We start from the raw sequence: 23,028 nt of genomic DNA, 5'->3' as shown, positions 1-23,028 counted from the left end.
TTTATATTAAATTTTTGTAAAGTAAACTAAAAATTTATTTAAAAATTAATTATCAAAAAAGAAATAAAATATAATAATATATTTATTATTTCGTTATAATATATTAATAATTAAAAAATAAAATATTTATTGTTTTATTTGTTTTTATTTTAAGATATAATTTTTTATTTATAAATTAAAAATTTTATATTATTTTTTAGTTTAGAAAATTATTTTTCTCTTAAATTTCGGTGATGCTACTTTGTAACTCTTTAAATTTAGCCTAAAATACTTTAACAATTATTACAAGAGTGATAAAGACATTACAAAGACAAGATATTACAGCAAACAAAATGCAAGGCTTCCAAATATTCCTTGTAGTGAATACTTTAAATATGTTTTCAAGTATTTAATACTTTGTTATAAAACACTTAAATAAAATTATTTAGAATAAATAAAGTTAAATTTATTAATATTTTCAATAATATAAATAATTCAACAATTCTTTTAATAAAATAACTTTCCTCCCAAGTCTAATAAGAAAGTTACATATTTAAAAATTGTGAATGAGTGAAAAGAAACTAGTCTATAGATAAGATTGAACAAAAGAAGCTACATATTTATTAGTTCAAATTAATCAATAAAACTAAGAGAAAAACCATCAATGTTATTTCTCGAGCTAATAGGTCTAACTTACTATTTAGTAAGAAAACATTAATGCTTTTAGGAACTTGTTTAAAGTGGATGAACAAAAGCTGTTTACGAAATCAAAGTAGCTGGCCATAAATATTAATCTAGGATCAAATTACTTCAATTAATATTCTATTCACATTGACTTGAAACAACTTTCATAAATAAAATCAAGATTTGGTGACACTTAATGCACCAAAACTTATGCAGATTTTACTACATATTTTCTCCTTTTTATATTCTATAGTAAATATTGAACTCTTTTATTTCAATGTAACGTTGATTTTATGCATTTCAGATTTATAAGTTTTTAACTAGTTTCTATCTTTGGCATTGATTGATTTGAATATACATCTTAAATTGAAACATTTTCACTATGCAAGAAAATGGCAATGGGGGAAAAATATTTCCGTTGGTTATTGTTGAAAAACTTAGGCAAGAAAGGAAAAAAAGGACTTGCACCAAAACAACTTCTATGGATGTAGTTTTTATTAGAAGAATTTTAAAAAGATTGTCCAAAAACTAAAATAAGTAAGGAATTTGGTTTGTCATGCATTATTTTCCTTTATTAAACTGTTTTTAATAACTTTTGTGAACAGCTTTTAAGGTATAAAATATTAAACACTTTAGTTCTTTAATTGACATGTTTTACGATATTCAAATGCTAAATTTAAAACTTTTTGTAGCATAACTTTTACTACCGGATACATTTTATTTTTATTTTGTTACTTTAAAAATATTCTTTTTATTATCATTAAAAAATATTTAAGAGAGAAAATTGGAAATTATTTGGTTCTTAATTATTATTTAAAATATATTTTAGGTTAATTGGTTGTAAAATTGGATAATCGATTATTTTGTTATGAAACTTAAGAGCAAATTAGTTTATTATAAATAAATTTAATTGATTAAACATTTTTATCAACTCTTTTAGGAATGGTACTAGTATCATCTAGAATTCAATAAGACATATTCTCAACATCATTAACTATTAAAGAAAAAAAGATCACATAAATTAGCAAAAAAGAAGAAGGAAAGTTCTAGTGAGTACTTATCAAAGCCGGTGGAATGATAGAGTATAACCTTACTCTATTAATCAACCACCTTTACCAAGTGCCTAGAAAGTATGTTCAAGAACATTATATGCATCCTTAATACTATTCCAAATTAACGATGATTTAAAGGACATATATTTATGACACTTAAACTTAAGAAATCATATACATTTAAGTTTAATCCAAGTCATTTTGTCATAAGCAAACTCCCAAACTAAACATAGTAGATAAGTTTTACTTTCCAACTTAGTAGTAGTAACCTGCAAACCATCATTCACCTTAGAACCACACAAGATAGACCATTTAACGGTGATAACTCCTGTTTTTATGTATCTTGAGTCCAAACAAAAGTTTGAATGCAATGTTTGAGCTCAAGAAGAAGCTTAATAGATCATTTATCAACCTAAAAGCTAAAAGATAACAAACCAACGATCACCGAATTTACTAGTCGAATTCTCTCCACCATACTAAGCAACTTTCCTTTCCCAGAATTTGAAATAATGTTTTTTCCATGTTTCTTAACTTTAATGTATCTTAATATCTTTTCTTGTTGAGAAGTTAAAAATTTATTTAAAATCATATATAAATTTTATATAAACACTTTATAGAATAAAAATAAAATAGAAAATATTTGACTATTAAGTTTGTTGACAAAATAAATGAACAAACAGAATGACTTAAATAGGGGTGTCAGAACGGATCAACCTAACGAATTGACCCACCAAATCGACCTAGCGGAGCCATTGTAAAAAAAAAAGCCTATCCTAGCGAGATCTCTTAGACATTCTGTTTCACCCACTATCAGACTTACATATTTAAAAAAAAAAAAACTATTTATAACAAAACCTTGATTTGATTAATATTTGTAATTTTTAATTTAAATTTTAATATGTTTTTTATTTATTAAGTGAATTTGAGACTTAACATAATAAAAAGTTACCATCAAAACAAATCTGGTACTAGACATGATTATATTTTTTAATTATAAAAAAAATTCAATTATCAATTAAATTTTAAACTTAGTATGATAATTAAAATTTATTCAAAGAAAATAATTAATTATCAAGTAAGCTCGAGACTTAACATGATAATTAATTTTATTTAAGAGGTTAGATTTAATTATCAAGAAAGTCCAAGACTTCATATGGATAATTAATTTTACTTAAAAATTTAGATTTAATAATCAAATAAGTCCGAGATTTAACATGATAATCAAATTTTATTTATAATATTTTAATTATGTAAAAAATTCAATTTATTAAAGAAATATGAAACTTAACATGATAATCGAATTTTATTTAAATAAAATAAAACTTATAATTATTAAGTGAGCTTGAAAAATATCTCCAATATTATAATTTTTGAAGTAAAAGAAAAAAATGATTTTATATATAAAAATATGTACCATCAAAAGTATCATCAGATAAAAACACGAAAACAAGAGCATGAATATTGAAACAGGATTTAAAGAACCCTAAATTTCTATTTTCACCACTTCAACCATAACATACCCATCATCCTATAATAAAATATAAACTCACCTACATTTCCTACATTTTCAATTACATAATTAAAACTTAAAATAAAATAATTTAATTATCACTTTTAATTTAACTGTAACACTCCATTTAATTTAAAACCCTAATTAAAGAGGTATCATACATAAATATAATGGCGCGGTCCTGGAGTATAAACCTCACTCCATGCAGTTGTTCAAACGGATACAAAGAAGGAACTAGGCACACCACAATGCCAAATACAGAAATAAGTACAGGGACATAACAGTAGTTGATAATACACCAAAAGCCAAAACAGTACATGGGTCATAGCCATAGGGAAAAGCTCAAATAAAAGAAGTCCAGTCCAGGTAGACTATGCAGCGAAATCATCCCTTCCTTGTTGACCTCGAGTACCTCTCGCATCTGCTCACATCAACAAATTGATGATCATCGCAAAAGAGAAGAACCACATACAAAGCAACCAAACAAGCAAAAAGGGTAAGCCAGAGTATAAAACATTTTATCATATAGATACATGCTATTTCATAGACAAATAAACATATGTAAACCAAATCATGTTTTGACTCGCAAACAATACACTAAGACTCAGACTCGACTCATCCGGATACAAATAATTTAGTCGGATTCAGCGGATGCTTGCACTTGTGGTGGATTTCTCTGCTCACCCCCGAGCTAAGTGTTACCATGTCTCAATCACCCCCCCCCCCCCCACAAGTTTAGAACAGTGGCCCCTTGCACTAGCTCGCTTAGGCGAGATCTCCTCGCCTGAGCGAGGCATCCTCTCGCTCAAAATGACGATAGCCCGCCTGAGCGACAGCTCGCGCAAAAGGCCTGAGCGAGTCTCTGTCAGTCTCGCTTAGGCGAGACAAGCTCGCTTGGGCGAGAGTATCAGAAACCCTCCCCACCTCAAACCCCAGGAAGTTCACATATTCTCTTTCTCTTCTCTTCACATTCAGGTGCTCCCTGTGTGGTATTCTCCTCCACTTTGTGTGCTGGTGTGCTTCTTGGTATGTATTCGTGTGTCCTATAACCTCGTTCACACATCTCTCCTATACCGTCATTCACACCATTCATATTCACAACTAATGTCTTCTCCTGTTAATTATTTTGAATAATTAATGACAAAGTGGGAGTGTTTGTTTTTTATTTTTATTTTTGTGAAATGATGAACAAAAAAACGTAAACTGAAAGCCACCATGCTTTGAAAAAATGTGGACACATGTGTCTACATTTTTAAAATATTTGAATTACAATATTTGTGTGAGTGTGTGCAAGTGCATGCGTGTGTGGATGGATGTCTTTGTGAGTGTATGTGGATGTAGGCATGCATGTGTGGATGTGTGGGTGCGTGCATACATACACATGTATATGTGTTATAATAAAAATATTTAAAAAATGCGGATACAAAGGTGCGACAACACCTATGTTTTCCTAGTTATAAATAAAGAAGAGTTAGTTATAAATATGACTTTAAGATAAAAGTATTAAATTCATGCATTAAAGTATAAAGGATACGTGAGATTGTACAATTAAAAAAATAAAAATAAAAATAAAAAAATTCAAAAAATCAAGAAAGATAAAATGGAGAAATATTGTAGTACTTTTGTATTGCAGATGCTATGTTTATATAAACACAATATAGTACAATCATAATCTCTATAATAAAGTCATCAATGAATACAATAAGCAATATAGGAAATAATTGATAATGATGGTTGCACACATGAGAAATAATACACAAGCATAATATAAGGGATATTGGGATAATATTATTGACATAATATCTCTAGTATTGATTCTAATAATTAGAATCGTAACTTTCTCTAACTGTATCTTTCAAAACTAAATTGAGAGACAAATAAGCTTGTCAGTTACAGCCTTAACTTACCACTCCCTCACGTTGTCATAGGTTTGTAAACAAAATGTTGTATAAATTCTGTTATTAAACTTCATTTCGAGAGTTTCCCATTGAGCGCCTTTGTGTCATAAGAGATTCGACGAAATCTTTCTCATCGAGCAAAACAAAATGGAACAAGCTTCCTCGCTTCAAGTAGAAATCGAGAGGGAAGAACCTAGTTCTCTCGGAGAAGTCCTTGTTGCCTCCTCTTTAACCTCACATTCTTCCTCCTTGCTTCAGGTGGAAGCAGCATAGAGGCAACAAACGAGTACTCTCCTACAAATATTTGTTGTCACCTCCGTAGCTGCGACAATCCAATTTGGATTGGCCCTAAAGGTGTCTTTCTTAACACCTTTTGTCAAAATGCATGGAATCACTCATGCCTGGTCTTCTTTTCTCTGGTTGTTTGGCCCCATCTTTGGGTTGGTTGTGCAGCCCATTGTAGGATACACTAGTTATCATTGCACTTCCCGTTTCGGCTGCCGCCGTCCCTTCATTCTGGGTGGAGTGTTTGTCGTCTCCATTTCGGTGATTCTCATTAGTTATGCCATTGACATAACATCCGACATCAGCGAGGATATATACGAAAATACTCCACATCTATGAACGATCGCTATCTTTGCAATTGGACTTTTTTTATTTCAGGGTGCTTTTGTAGTCAAATTTGTAAAAATGGGTCCATTATTTTTATTTTTTTGCAAAATAAGGTCAAGCCGTTAGGATACAAGATGACATTACAGGTGAAGTCGTCTTGTATCCTGTCGATTTCCTTTTTTTTTCAAAAAGCAAAGTCGGCCTAATAGAGGCCGATTTTAGTTCAATAGAAAAAGTGAAGTCGTCAGGTTGAATGACGACTTCACTTCAGGTTTTTCTTTTTTTTTAAACGTTCTAGTTTTATATATTTTTTTTACAAATTTGGTTCTCCCTAGAGATTATATTTTTATTTTTGTAATTTTTTGTTGATTGGTACAATAAATTAGCATAATAAAATACATTAGATAATAAAAAATACATAATAAAAATACACTAGAAAATTGGATAAAACAACAAATTACTGACGATAGGGACAATTGCCCCTATGATGTCCTACATTTCTAGAATATGAACATTTACTTCGTTTGTTGGGATTTGGTTGATCCATTTCATTATGGATTCTAGTAGTTTGCGGTCTTCCTCGTACCCTACGGCACATGTTTGGGTCTGGAATGAAATTTGGTCCGGTGTATATGGACCAATATTCTTTATTCTTAACTGGATGAAAACATATGTGAAACATAGATGTTGTAATACCTTTGTATCTACATTTTTTAATATTTGTATTATAATTCATATACACGCATATGCACACACCCGCACATGCATGCACGCACGCCCCCTCCCACACACACTCACACATACATCCATCCACACACGCACTCACATAAACATCTTCCCAAACACACGTGCATACACCCACTCCCACGATTTCATTTACAAAATTAATAACTTTTATTATAATTCAAATATTTAAATAATGTAGACAAAGGTGTGACGACACCTTTGTGTGTGTGAGTGAGTGTGTGTTTATGATGGCGGTGTTAACAATTGTTCAACTACTAACTCCAAAGCCAACATATATGAGCAAAGCTTTTGTCCCCATAGGTAGTTTCGATTAGTGTAAAGAGTTTTCATGTTTTACTTTCACACCTTTGTTTTGACATGGGAAAATGGATTAAGATCTTTTATTTGAATCAGTTACATGTTTATTGCTTACGTACAAGAAAAAAAAAATCGTTATGTTTAGTGTTGAGTTTTATGTAGCTTGATGCCTGTAATGTAAAAAAAAAAAACTTAAAGTGTTACTTATTTTTTGCAAAATAAACATGTAAAAATAGTCAAATATATATCATATGGTTTAGGTATAATGTTTAGTGAAGATTCTTGACTTTTTATAAGTTGAACCAAATTTTTTTATGTTTAATCTCATGACATTTAGCTAAGAAAAATGTAAAAAAGTATCCTAAATTTGAACCAACATGATCGCATGGATATTAAAAAAATAATAAAAATGTTGGATTCACTACAACAAAAACAATTTTTACCAGATGTTATTTATGGCATTTCCGGGAGTTTTAACCCCCACTAAAGGAGTTTCCGGCGGTTTGTTTTTCCTCTAGAAAAACCAACGTCGTTAACGGATTACCGATGGTTTTGACTAACCCCTGGTAAAGCAGCACTTACTGGCGGTTTTGAAACCCCTGGTATTTACCGGCGGTTTCAAAACCTCTGGTAATTACCGGCAGTTTCAAACCCCTAGTAATTACCGGCAGTTTTAAAACTCCTGGTAATTACCGGCGGTTTTGATACTCCTAGTAATTACCGACAGTTTTAAACCCCTAGTATTTATTTGAGGTTTTAAAACCCTTGGTAATTACCGACGGTTTTGGAACTCTTGTATTTATTGCGATTTTGTAATTGTAGTACCTATTCCTTGTATGTAATTTAAATCCTTTATACTTTATAATAATACCAAAAGTCCATTTTTACCCTGCAATGCAATTTATTATTTATTGATGTTTTTACTTTTCAAATTTCCTTAATTTTATTTATTATACTTTTTGAATGCATAAAATTCATAAAACATATGAAAAGAAAAAATTCTAACATTTAGATATTTGTTTATAACTAAATATAACAATCATAAAAACAAGAAACGTAGTCAATAAATTTAAAATAAATAAAAAAGTTTAAACGTTCAAACTAGTGAAATATTAAAATATCTTTGTTATACTTGTTAGAAAGTTTAATAAGATTCTTCAACTACAATGAAAGAAAACTAATCATGTATAAAGTCAAATAAAGTACAATGAAATAAAGTTTAGAATGAAAGAAAATACAATGCAATGAAAGAAAGTTTAGAATATTTATCACACCCTTCATATAAACTCTCATGACCTTCTTGCATCAATTGAAAAAAGTCTCCAAGATTTATGGCTTGACTCTCCACTCGTTTCCTTATTATCCCCCATGCCGTCATTATATTGATGATACCCAAATGCATCATTAATCATGTCCAAACTTACTTGATTACATGTTTTCTTGGCTGAAGATCTTTCCAAACTTTCCATTTGGGGGTCATAGCCTCTCATAGTCGAGCTTCTCTGACTGCAAACGAAAAAGAAAGAGTGAGGTAACTTGAACTTTAACAAACAGCTAAAATGAAAAGAAGAAAATGTTATGTTTGTAGAGAAATAATGAAAATTTAAGTCATATTTCATTCATTATATGACTATTTAAGGAAATCAACTTGTTAGAAAGATAAAGTGTCTATACGAATAGCAGCAAAGGACACATTGAGCTCTCTGATGGCTGAAGTTGATCAACTAAGCAAAAGGAATCAGGGTTTGACATCATTTTTGCCATCCAAAGAACCTATAACTGAAGAAAGCAAGGCTAGATTATCTCCGAATGAAAGATTAAGTGTCCGAGTTTCTCATGTACCCGAATCAAGCTCGTCACAGGAGCGAATGGTGGAGTTGCAAGTGAATGTGAGAGCACAAGTTTCTCAAATTGATTTGTCAATCTGCTTATTGGAATTCTTAAAATAGTGTCTCAGCGTGAGCTTGGTTTCCATGGACGCAAACACCCACATTGCAGAAGGGAATAATATTGTCATTCATCAACTTACCTTCAGATTAAGGATTATTCAGGTATGTGTATGTTTATCTCTAGAACAATTCATGATATACTGTACATAGTTAGACTCAAATGTTATACGATAATGGAAGCTGTTGTCATGTATAATTTTTGTTTTACATTGTCGGTTCAACAGACAATACCATTGTCATAGTATAGTATAAGATTTGGTATATAGACAATACTATAGTATAAGATTTGGTATATAGATTACACTATTAATACGATATATCAAAATACCAGCATGCATATATTTACATTGATTATTTTATTTTAAAAAAAACTATAGTTATGGAAACAACTCTATCAACTAATATTGTTTCGTGTTACATACATATTTTTTATTGTATTGTAAATATTTTTCTTAGTATAAGGCTACGAGTATTAATTAGTTGATTATAATTAGGCTTTTTACAGGAACAAATTGCCTATGCGCATTTGATTTAAACCAAGTCAAGTATTTTCACCTGCTACTTCTCCAGTTGTTATAATCGAGCTATATATAAATATAAATATAAATAGGATGGTCCACAGGATCAAAACACATAAACTATATAAAGTTGTAATTAATTATACATATCAGCAACTGGTATATATATGTATACACGTTGATAGCCACATGTGGCTAAAATATACGTGAGGGAGATAGAAAATATATATTATGCATTCAAAGAAAGTTGAGAAGCTCAACGAACCTACATCAAATTGTAGACCTAAATAACTTTAGAACTATAATTAAAAAATCCAAACAATGAGCTATTCAATTACCAACCAGCATTCAATATCATATACGACATATATATATATATATATAATATAATTATACGAGATATATAATTGAATAACATAGATTATGCAACAAAAGGAAAAATAAAAACACAAAAATTTAATCACAATCAATTATAACAATAAGCAGGTTCTAATAAAAGTGGTTTTTACATTTAATCTCTAAAGGCACTCCCAAATCTGAATGAAAGATTAGGTAATATTTCAGAGTAAGTTAAGTTGTATAAGGGGATATGACTTTATGATACTTAACTATACCAATAAGTTGGTTTAAGTAAAAGTGAATTTGACATTTAATGTCTAAAGACACTCGTGAGTCTGAATGAAAGATTAAGCAATATTTCATCCAAAGATAGTGAAAGGGGATATGTAGAGTGTGAACCTTAGCTAGTCTTATAGGGCATGCAAGTTCTAGGTCTTCGAATGGGGTCATCCCTGCATATTGTTTCCCTACAGATTCAATCTTTCTAAACACAATTAAGTCTCCAATAGCATTAGGTTTGCAGAAGCCTATGTCCAAAAGAATCAAAGAGATCATGGATAAAGAAATGAAAGACTGTAAGGACAAATTAGTAAGTTGAAAACAGACAGAGAAATCTAAAGTCTGAAATGCTTTCATGATATTACTGTTGCTAGGTATACTAACAAGGCTTATGCTCAAGCTCAAGAATGTAAGCTTTGCAAGGACTCCAATAAAATCATTTTCTCTGTATTATCACCCTCTGCAATCAAAGTTATTAGTTAATATAAACTACTTGCCTATGACATAATTTAAAATATAAACTAAAACTAAAAGTAGAAACTAACCACCTAAAAAAGAACCTTCATACCTCTATGTTTGTTTCGTCTGTCAAGAAGTTTTGTCCTAATTCAGAAAATATACAGTAAAATCTATAGCACGATCATAGAGTCAGATTAATACCAACGCAATTTTTTATGAAAAATATTCTATATTAGTCTTATAGTGAGCACAAAATAACTAAACTAAACAAAAAATATTCAATATCTAAAAACTCCTATAGTGAGCACAAAAAAACAGAAGAATAAAGTGTTTGATCTGAACACAAAAAAAGGAAAGAATATACCTTGCAACATCCATGAAACCAAGTGATGTCATTTGTTATCTGCATTTCACAAGCTGATAAATAATGTTTTCAATCACCTAATCATTATGCAAGAGAACTACCCACTTTTCCATATCCACCTCATTCTAAACTAGCATACTAGATAGAATTCTTCTTTTGTTTACTTTTTGTTTACTTCCTTAGAATTTGAACTACTCCTAGCTTTAGAAATGCTTAGGGGCATATAGCCAACTCCATTCTACGCTAGTTATTAATGTGTTTTTTTGTGTCTGGATGATTTTGGTTTTTCTTCTAACTTCCTAATAAAAAGAACTAGTAATCACTACAAGAAAAAATAGTTTTAGTGATACACATATTCATCACTAAAGGTTATAAATATGTCACAATTAATACTTTGTGACAAAAATTAAATTGTCACTAGAAATCTTGTCACTATTGTATTTGTGACAATATTTTCAAATGTCACAAAAATTAGGTTTTATTGTGACAAAAATAATTGTCACTTTTAATTGTATGTAATAGTAACAATAATAAATTGTCACAAATACATAAGTAATAGTGACATATTAGTTGTCACAATTGGTACTTTAACCATTATTGCATTTGTGATAATATTTTTAAATCTTATTAAAATATTTTTTTTATCGTGACAAAAATAATTATCACTTTTAATTATTTGCAAGAGTGACAATGTCAACTTTTGATATCACTATTAATTATTTTTAGAATAAAATATTTATCATTATTATTGAAAATTGAATTGATATGTCACATATTACTTTCGCGCCATAACAATAGATAAATTATTCTAAAATGTTAAAATAAATAAACATTACATATAAAAATTGAAATATATAAAATAAAATATTCATTACATTTACAATGAAAAGGTATACCATTAATATCTAACAATAAATACAAATAATTAATTTAAATACAATAATAAAATGCAGTATCTTCGAATATTTTGGTCCTCCAAATATTTGGTCCTGCAAATAAATAAAATAAACAATTAATATTTTAAAATGTAAAGATATAATAATAAAGATATTAATGACAAATTTTAAGTAGGAAAAATAACCGACAGAAGATAACATTATTATACTATTAATATGAATTTGACTATACAAATTACACATATGAACAAATTAAATATAAGTATTCATATTACTATAAGAATATTATTATTTATCTTATTTTTACTTTACTATTCTTCTTGTTCATTGAATATTAAAACTTTTTCAAGTCTTGTGACATATACACATCTTCCTTTTTTTTTTTCCTTTTTTGTATGATAAATAAGGGCTTTCAAAGGATAAATGTAACATGATAATCCATCCCAAAGTCTCTAATCTTATATACCTTACCATTTTTCTTTGTACTTAAAAACATATACATTTTAGCCAATCACTAGTGCAAATATGTTAATTGTTTTAGTAAAAAAGGAATATAAAAATATAAATTAATATAGTCATAAGAAAACCAAACCTTGAAACATTAGATGCCATATTTGCACATCAGTTATCTACACCAATGTAATGTTATTAGGAGAATAAAATACTCAAACCTTATTATAATTCACGTATATAAAAAACAAATTGAATAGTAAGACTGATATAAATAGATATACATAGCTCATATAATCAAACTTTCATAAGATCAATTTGATACAAATAGTTATACCTTATAAATAATGCAAAAAAATAAATGAATGTTTTTGTTTTTGTTATATTTTTCATCTCCGTATGAAACAAGCTCACCCACATATCCATAAATGAAAAACAATCATTTGCTCTTCATTCCATTACCAACATAAATACCATTCACTCCCCTTTCCCTTGTCTTCATTTTTTTAGCGTAATTTGTGTATAGAAGGAAGGCACAAGTCCCATCAAATTGAATGGTTGATGGTGTGAGAAGAAAAAAAAAACGTATTCCTTACAATTGGATTGCACTTAAAGGGAACGAAAGTCCTTACCTTTTGGTGCTGAAATTCTGCCAATTATTGTTATCTAAATCTTTCTCTGTTTGTATCCTGCATCTTGGCTCATCCATTTCACTCTTTTTTCCCCTATCTCTTTTACACTCTTCATACAAGCCAAATAAAAAAGATTAGAGAGAACAATAACAATTATATAACATTATATTTAATTCCAAAAGGAATCAATTGGAACGAAAAGAAGAAGAGAAATAAATACCTTGAAGATTCTGAATTGTCTGGAATAAAATATTGATATTAATGTTGTTGTGTGGCATAAGAAAGAATATTTACATTCTCATAGAGTATTTGGAAGAGAAAACATGAACCATTACAATAAATAAAAAGAAATGAAGGATAGGAATTCATACCTTAGAGATGAAACCATGAATTTGAATTTGTACAACTCCAACAAAATAGAACTAAAAGTAATAAATTACAAAATTATAAAAAGTAGAAATTAATACCTTGGAGAAATAGAAATCAAAACCATGAAACTGATACCTTCGAGGAGGAACCTTGAAACTGTAACTTGCGAGATTTTGTAGAGCCTTGAAATTGTGGTTATACTACAATTAAAATATTGCACCAAATTTTACGATATAAGGGTTGAACACATAATTTTGTTTTCACCCAAAAGCAAATTAGGTTTGTCTAGAGAGTGGAGATTTACGTGTGTGAGAGAGAAAAGCGTGAATGTGAAAAATTGAGAAGGGGAAAACTTTTGGATAACTGTCAAAGGGCGCTATATAAAAACACCTAAAAATTTAGTAAAAACTAATTATCATACTAATTTATAATTATATTTATTAATTTAATTAAATAATTACAAATTTAATGTTTTTATTACGTAATAGAATGGAACTTTACTAGAATTCATATATCTGTCTTCTATTTTTTTATTATTTATTTATTCTAATATATTATTCTATTAACTAAATTTTGTTATTTTCTAAACATATTAACAAACTTTTTGACGTATTTTTTTCAACAAATTAACAATATAAAATATATTAAAGATAAATTTCTTTTTTAGAAAGAGATAAAGTTTAATAAATAATAGTCTATATAAATTTTAAAGTACAAATGACATGATAAAGAAAAGAATGACATGATCAAATAGAAGGAGAGTGTTAAATTAAAGAGAAAAGATAAACAAAAATTTAGTAAGTTATAAAATATATATTTTTAGTTATTTATTTTATGATTTAAAGGGTTTTGATTATAAGACTTTATTTGTTCTTTACCGTATTTAATATGAAATTTTTAACTTGATAATGTATTTTTTTTTCTTTCATAGGTATGAAATTTAGGAGTTTCAAAGTGAGTCAACCTGACTCACACGGGTTGGCTCATCATACGGGTTGGCTCATCACAGGTTGAGTTAAAAAGGGGTCAGTTCAACCCGATTCACTTTTTGGTAAGTCACAAATTTTGCAACCTGTCCTAACCTATCACGTGTTAGTGGATTTGCTCACTTAAGAATGTTTTTATTTTTTGCAACTTATTTTAGATATTTATTGCATTACATGAAATCAAAGTGTTTACCTGATTCTTGAAATATTATTATGAAGATAATAGTCAAAGATTAAAGTATCAACCTATATAACTTAGCAAACAAATAAGTCAAACATTCAAATTATTCAAATATTATTGAGCAACATTCTAGTGTTTAAAAACATGAAATTATGAACCTATATAACTAGAAGTAGTAAATAATTATAACGAAATTTTTTTAAAAAAAGTTGTAAAAAGATGTTGATGGGTTAAGTGGGTTAACCTAATTTTAACCCAGACTGAACCTGTTTAACCCGTTGTTAAGTGAGTCAGGTTTAGTTCAACCCACTTTTTTAAAAAATAAAATTTTCTCAACCCAACTCGGCTCACGGCTCGAACCCCTGGTGAATCGAGATGGCTCATGGATTGGAACTCATTTTGACATCTCTAAATTGAATAAAAATTGGATATAAATTATTGATAGAACAAAACCTTTATATGAGAAATATTTAAGACTTAATTAAACTTGATTGGTTGTTATTATATAACTCAACCACATTTATCTCATTATTATTATTTTTTAAGGTTGCACTTTTGAAAATAGGAAGCAACATAAGAAACAAGTCATTACTTCACTTGGCTTGTGGACCAGATTCACATGTTTTTTCGATATACAAGTTATTTCGATATACATATGTACTTGAAATCACAAAATAGTTGAGTTTTAAGTTTTAATAAATGATTTTATATTAGTAAATAATATTTATATTGATATTAGTAAATAATATTTATATTGAATGATGAATAAAATAATATTATTGTTGAAGATGATAGTAATGATAATTGATTATTGTTTTATATCATTTTGTAACAAACTTTTATATTAGTTATGCTTATTTTATTTATCTATTTATTTTCATCCATATGTCAATATAAATATTATTTACTTTTATATATATATATATATATATATATATATATATATAAAGATAGAGATAAAAAAATAATATAAGCAGTTTATATTTTGCATAACGAATTTAAATTTGTAGTGAATATATATTTTATATTATTTACTAATATTAATAGAAAGTATAAGATTATAAATAAATAAAAAATATCAAAATAAATATAATAATTGTGAAGTGGTATAGTGGTTTAATTTTGGCTCACTTTTACAAGGTCATGATTTGAAATCCATATCCAAAGTAAAATAAATTTAATTTAATTTTGTTTTGAGCAATTAATAATAATTTATAAACATTCAATGAAGTTTTTATTATTTATATTTTTATCAATAAAAATAATTTTATTATATAGCATTTTAGTAGTGAATTTGTGATATGTATATTTGATGAATTTTAATAAAATCCGTGACAAATATAAAATTTATAACAATTAACTATATCATTAAAAAATTAAATAATATTGACTAAAATAACAGAAATTTAATATTTTTTTGCCACTAATATTATATATATATAACAAATATGTAAAATAATAATAAAATATTATTAATATTTCAATGATAATAAATAATTATTAATTTATAAATATTTAATAATTTTATATTAATTATATTCTTATTAAAAGAAAAATAGTTTTATTATGTAACATTTTTTTTAACATGTGTTTTTATTATTTAGAAATATAATTATTATGACATTTTTATCAAAAAAAAAATAGTTGTGATAAATATAAAATTAGTTATAATTAATATGTAAATAGTGACAATATTTTTATTTATCACTGTTAGTTGAAATTTCACTAGTTAACTAAAAAAGGAAAGATTTCACGTTTAATTTTAAAATAATTTATATATATATATATATATATATGAATTTTTTTTTGCAGATAAACATTTTAACATTTTCAAAAATAATAATTAATACATTTTCGTAAAATGTATTTAATTTTATAATAAATTTTATTATGACATTTTAAATTCGTAAAATGTATTTAATATATAAATAGTGACAATATTTTTATTTATCACTGTTAGTTGAAATTTTACTAGTTAATTAAAAAGAAGAAAGATTTCACATTAAATTTTAAAATGATTCATATATATATATATATATATATATATATATATACCTATGATTTTTTTAAATTCGTAAAATGTATTTTAATTTCATAATAAATTTTATTGTGACATTTTCGACTGATACAAGACAATGATGAAACAAAATAAGGAAAGTCAAGAAAATCAGTAGAACTCCAAAACAATCAGATAACTACAAAACAAAATCAAGGAAGTTAGGGCAAAATCAAGAGATAAATAAATAAACCTGTTCGAGGTGAGAACGGTGAGAAACACGCTGAAATCAGAGAGACGAAATTGAACTGAGACGAAATCATGGAGATGAAATCGAAAGAATGACAAAATTGAAAGCATGGAAAACGATGTTTATTACCTGAACTGATTTCAAGGAGAAAGATAAAATCAAAAACGTCTTCCTCTGAAGGCTGAGCCACAATTCCTAGGGCACAATCGATGAAAGCAATGAGATGAAATTGAAAATTGAAATCGAAAGAGGTGAAATCAGAGAGATGAAGATGAAGTCGAAAGCCACCGAGTTGAAAATAAAAATGAAAGAAACGAAAATGATTGAATGAGAGGTAAACAATTTACCTTGAGTGAAGGAGTTTCATAATCCACCGCGACACCTTCTTCCTCCTCAGCAAAAGAGTTTCATGAGCCACAACGACACTTTTCTTCTTCCTCAACAAAAGAGTTTCAAGAGCATAGTCAAATTAAAATTTTAAAATATTATAAAATTTTTCTGGGGTTTCTTTCAAACCCATGATACTTAAAAGGGGTTTATAAAACCTCTGTTATCTACATCTCTTAACAGAGGTTATTATAACCTCTACTAAAAAAACCCAACTATAATAATATATTCTTGTAGTGATTTTAGTTATGATAATTTAATATACAACAAAAATGTTTTATGTACTAATGGAAAGGCAAGTATTGTCGCACTTGTGTGTCTGCATTTTTTAGATATTTGTATTATAACACATATACACGCACATGCATGCACGCACCCACACATTCACACATGCACGTACGCATGCACCCGCACACACTAACACAGACATCAACCCACACACGTACCCATATCAATTTACAAATCTTAATAACTTATGTTATAATACAAGTATTTAAAAAACATAATAGTACGATACCAAAAACGCAATGGAATCCAGTGTAGTAAAAATAGAACAATTAGTGAGACAAGAGATATTGATGAGGGTTGTGTTTTCAAAAAAAAATTAACTAAAACAATTGACACTTACAACTCTGACACGTAGGAGCCACGACATTGTCAAAGTTTTGTCAACAAAATTCTTTATAAAATCTAAATTATTGAACTTCCATTCAGAGTTCTCATAAATCCATTGAGCGTCACACTCTTGTGTCATAATAGATTCGAACACTTGCTTTGAATTGACTTCGAAATCGTTCTCATTCATCTAGTTAAGAGAATTGGAACCTTCTTCCTCCTCGCTTCAGGTGGAAACAGTAGAGAGGCAACAACCTAGTTGTCCCCGATAAGTATTTGTTGTCTCCTTCTTACTTGCAGCTTTTTCTTCCTCGCTTTAGGTGGAAACAACAGAGAGACAACAAACTATTTCTCTCCCAGAAGTATTTGTTGTCTCCTCCTTATATGCGGTAATCCAATTAGGTAGACCTTGAAAATGTCTTTCTTAACACTCTTTGTTGAAATTAATGGAATCACTCCTGCCTGGTCCTCTTTCCTCTAGCTCTCTGGTCCCTCTCTGGGTTGGTTGTGTAGCCCATTGTAAGGTTCAATAGTTATCATTGCACTTCCCATTTCGGCCGCCCTCGTCTCTTCATTCTAGGTGGAGTGCTTGTCGTCGACATCTCCATGATCCTATTTGGTTTTGCAACTGATATGACATACATTACTAATGAGGAGGATGATTACCCGCATCCACAAATGGTGGCAATCATTGCGATTGGCTTTCTTCTCCTTGATGTTAGCAACAACATGGTTCATGTCCATGTCTTGCCTTTCTCAGACATCTCACCAGCAAAGATCAAAGAAAGACGAGAACTGTGTTCGCCTTTTATTCGTCTTGGATGGCCATGGGAAACATTTTTTGTCACATGGCAGGCTCCTATTATAAACTCCACCACCTTTTCCATTCATGGAATTTGAGGCATGTGGAGGGTTTTGTGCTATCATGAAAACTTGTATTTTCTTATCACTAATCCTCCTCTTTATACTTTGTGCCTCTATTTTAAATTATTACATTATGTGACGGATCCACAAATTACACCAGACACTAATAATGATGAAGGCACTGGACCATGGTACTCACGTTATAGTGAATTGGGTTGTGTCTTTAAGGGATTACAAAAACCAATGTGGATATTACTACTCGTCACCGCCGTTAACTGAGTTGCATGATTTCCTTATGTGTTTTTCAACATTAATTAAATGGATCAAGAGGTGTACAATGGTATAGAACACAATTCCGCATATGAATTCGGCGTGTAAGTAGGTTCTTTTGGGCTTACGTTAAACTCATTTGTCTTAGCTCTGATGTCGTGGTTCGTGGTACCATTGAGTCGTCTTGTCGGAGGAGTGAAGTGGCTATGGGAAGTAGTTAATGTTATCCTTGTCGTTAACATGGCTATGACAATAGTGATCACAAAGGTTGGACGACACAAATAGAATCATGACGAATTCTTACTTGGTTCTCCTGGATGGTTATTAATATTGGTGCATTTATTCTTTACTATGTCCTTGGAATCCCTCTTGCGATATAATACTTTCTTTCATTTTTTTTGTTTGTATTTGCATTCAATTTTGTATTTTCTGATGTGTAAAATGTTTTCAAACCATTTTTGTGATACAGTGTGTGGCATTTGGTTTGACCATACATGCATATAACTATTTTTTTTAATGTCTAAGAGAATATATATATATATATATATATATATATATATATATATATATATATATATATAAAGTATTTAAAATTACCTAATATATAATTATACATAAATGTGCCATAAACTAATTATACTTTCAATATGTGTACCTAGTGTCTTACAATGTTCCATTTGCTTTGACACATGTATACTCAAGCAGTTCAATTGCAAGACAAGGTAAAATAATTAATTTTAATTATTATATTTTTTAGAAAATAACTTTTTGTGAATTCCGTAGAATCACGAACTTGTGCTTGATTTCAATGAAAATCTAAAAACACAAATTCATAGTTAAAAAAAATAAAGATGAAAAACTTGAAAAAACATTTCATCTTCAAACACGTCTTTAAGAAAAACAAACAAATGCCTCATAACACAATTTAAAAAAAATAAAAATTTTACTTTAATGCATGAATTCAGTACTTTTGATTTAAATTTATATTTATAACCAGGTCTTCTTTATTTAGAATTAGGTGAAAAATTGGTGTTGTCACACCCTATGTATCCACATTTTTTAAATATTTGTATTGTAACACATATGCACGCACCCACCCACACAGCCAGACATGCACGTACACACCCACATACACTCACAGAGACATCCATCCACACATGCACGTACTTGCACGCACTCACACATACATCCACCTAGACATACATGCATACACCCACACCCATGATATCATTTACAAAGTTAATAACTTATATTATAATACAAATATTTAAAAATTTGTAGACACAGGTGTGATGACACCTTTGTACGTGTGAGTGCGTGTGTGTTTGGGATGGGACCATATGAGTATGGTGTTAGCGGTTATTCTGCTGCCACATCCTAAGTCGGAACATGTTTACCCGATATATAATTATACATCAATGTGCCCTAAACTAATTATACTTTCAATGTGTGTACCTCAGTTACTTACAATATTCCATTTGCTATGACATCTATATACTCCAACACTTCGAATGCAGGCCAAGATAAAACAAACAATATCATTTATTATGTTTTATATTTAATATTTAAAATAATTATTATATTTTTTAAAAAATAACTGTTTGTGAAATTTACATAGTCAAACACCATTTAAACCGTTATTCATAGAAATTTTCAAACTACCGGTCTTAAATCAAAATGTTCTTCATGTTTCAAAAATTTTAGGTATATCATTTGGTGTTGTCAATGTTTCAATTTGTGTGTCCCTAGTATGGATAAAACATATCACTAAGTAATTTGATAAAGTTTATATTAAAAGATTATGTGATTATTATATATGGTGATTGAATTTATGACTAATTTATGTGTAAGCATGATTTTTATATAGAGATAATAGTAACAACAATAAGTGGACAGTGGAATGAGTAGGTTGGTGGTGGTAGCTTGCTAGTGTTGGTGTTAAGGTGCGGTGGCAGCCTCCATGAGTGCAGTGTTAGTTGTTCTTCTGCCAACTTTGCCACCAGCATATGTGACCCAAGCTTCTGCCACCATCCATTAGTATTTAAAGTAGCTTTCGTACCAATAGAATAGGATCTTCTATTTGAATCTATTACTTCAAATTCTTAATTATTATTTTAGTTATATATTTGGATGTCACACATTAATATCTAGAGTTATGCTAGCTTCTGTACCTAATAGGATCTTTTATTTGAATCTATTACTTCAAATCCTTAATTATTATTTTAGTTATATTTGAACGTACCTATATTGTTATACATAATCTGTTGTTATATATATATATATATATATATATATATATATATATATATATATATATATATATATATATATATATTTCAAATCCTTAAATTGATGTGTTCAATTCATACACGAATCTTACTAAATGTACCATCAGAAAGAAAATTTACCCAAATACAAAAAAATATTACTCTAATCATGACAAATAAATCCGTTCCGTGGATATTGTCTGAATTTGTCTCCGTTTTGATAGAGAATCCCTGCATTGACTGGGTATGGGTATGGGGAATCCCCAACTTTTACAATTGGGTATGGGATGAGTATAAGGATGTACATATTCCCGTCATAATACCTGTTCCCGCCATATCTTTGTCCCGTTCAATTATTAAAATATTCACAATTGATTAAGTAATCCACACACACACCAGAATATTTAATATCCTCAACTTAAGTGTTTAATAGCATAAACCTTTCATTTAATAAGTAATAAAAAAAATCTTTACTTATTATTAATAATTATTGTTTCATTTGAAGAATACTTTTTTTCGCTAAAACAATTTTTGTTATTTCTCAACCATTGAGTATATTTGTTGATATTTGTAAAGTTTTCTTAGATCTCTAAGATATTTTTTATCTTATCATACTCTTAATTATACACTTATTTTCCTTTGTGAGATTTCTTTCAATAGTCTCTCAAATTGTTTCTAAGACACACATTTTTTAATTTTTTTATATTTTTATTTATTGTTTATTTTCATCATGTAGAATACTATATTAATATATTTTATCTAATTATTTTTTATTTTCTAACTCATTATTAATCATACTGTAATTTTTTCACTATAATTGTATAAATAACTTTTATTTACTACAATATAAAAATTTAATGTAATTTTCGTGAATATTTTTTATCACCATTCAACATATATTAGAGTTCAAAAGATACAAGATCTAAGTCAAAATTTTATTATTATGTTTATTATTTATTCTTTGCGTCATTTTGATCAAGTGATGTATTATAACTTTTATTAGTGTATAAAAAAGATATTCATTAGAATTTAAAAAATTGAAGTAAACAAACATTTAAAATATATGTTAATTTGAATATTTGTTTTTCTTTTATATTTTTTAAAAATATTTTTAAATTTTATCAATTAGGTTTCATTAATGTTTGCAAATTTAATAAATGTTTTGATTCTCATGAAATTTTATTTGGTATTCTAATTTAAAATGTAAATAATTATAATTTATTTAAAAGTATTTGATATCGAAGAAACAATCATCTCCTAATATTGAATATTTGATAATATTATGTTTCCTTTACCGTAATTTTTATTATTTTATAAAAATTAATTAAAATTAATATTGAAGTAGTAAAACGGGTATGGGTATCGGTATGAGATTATACCCATTACCCGGTAGAGATGGGGATGGGATAAAAGTTCGATATCCGTTGGGTTTGGGTATGAGAATGGAGATGAATTTTTTCTACGGGTATGGGTATGGGATACCGAAATCCGTTCCTGCCTCGCCCGCTGCCATCCCTATCTAGGACACATCATAATAATATACACAATTTCTAATTTCTAAAACATTCAAAAAAATCTTTTAAAATGTTACATATAAACATGTAGATTCATTACAAGACAAATATAACACATTTTGTTGTGATCTATAAAACTTAATGTCTACTTGCATGTAAAAGAAATGAAGACTCTTAGAGTGCGATTAATTTTGAATTTGGATCTATTTTCTACGTTCTTTCCGCACATTTGATGCAAACATGTCCCAAAAAAAAAAAATATCTATAATCGTGGGATACCAATTTGTAGAAATTGACTAAGAAAAATACTTTTGGTTTTTCTTTCAATCTTCTGGTCCATTAAAATTGTCCACTCAATTTCGATATAAGTGAGTTCTTTACAAGTCAATTTTTGTTCTTTTTTACATTTTCATTTTGGTTCTTTTTATCATTATAGTAAGTATCAAACATTTTCTTGTCTTACTTTAAACCCCACCAATCAATGCCGCAGGTTTTGAAGATGGTAAAATCAAACCAGCGGGAATAAAATATAGAGAATGAGGACTTGATGTATATGCAAAACTAAAACTTTTTAACTCAATCATTCCACATACATAAACGGACCGAAAATTGTGACCCACCCCGTATTACTTATGGCTCGCAAACCCAGGAGCTGACCAGGGTT

At 28.5% G+C, this 23,028-nt stretch overlaps 1 long non-coding RNA gene and 1 pseudogene across 1 annotated transcript; one reads left to right on the top strand and one right to left on the bottom strand.

Annotated features, from left to right (window-relative positions):
* The first annotated feature begins 5,270 nt into the window (after window positions 1-5,270).
* On the top strand, window positions 5,271-20,621 carry LOC114180692 (annotated as a pseudogene).
* LOC114181609 lies at window positions 16,344-16,945 on the bottom strand. The gene is made up of 3 exons (XR_003603867.1): window positions 16,795-16,945; window positions 16,577-16,642; window positions 16,344-16,480 (listed from the first exon to the last, which is right to left on the bottom strand). It is a non-coding gene; the product is annotated as an uncharacterized LOC114181609 (long non-coding RNA).
* Window positions 20,622-23,028: the final 2,407 nt, after the last annotated feature.

This window comes from Vigna unguiculata, chromosome 4, assembly GCF_004118075.2.
Source record: "Vigna unguiculata cultivar IT97K-499-35 chromosome 4, ASM411807v1, whole genome shotgun sequence".
Classification (NCBI taxonomy): domain Eukaryota; kingdom Viridiplantae; phylum Streptophyta; class Magnoliopsida; order Fabales; family Fabaceae; genus Vigna; species Vigna unguiculata.
The sequence above is the reverse complement of the archived record's forward strand: the minus strand, read 5'-3'. Positions and strand labels throughout refer to the sequence as shown.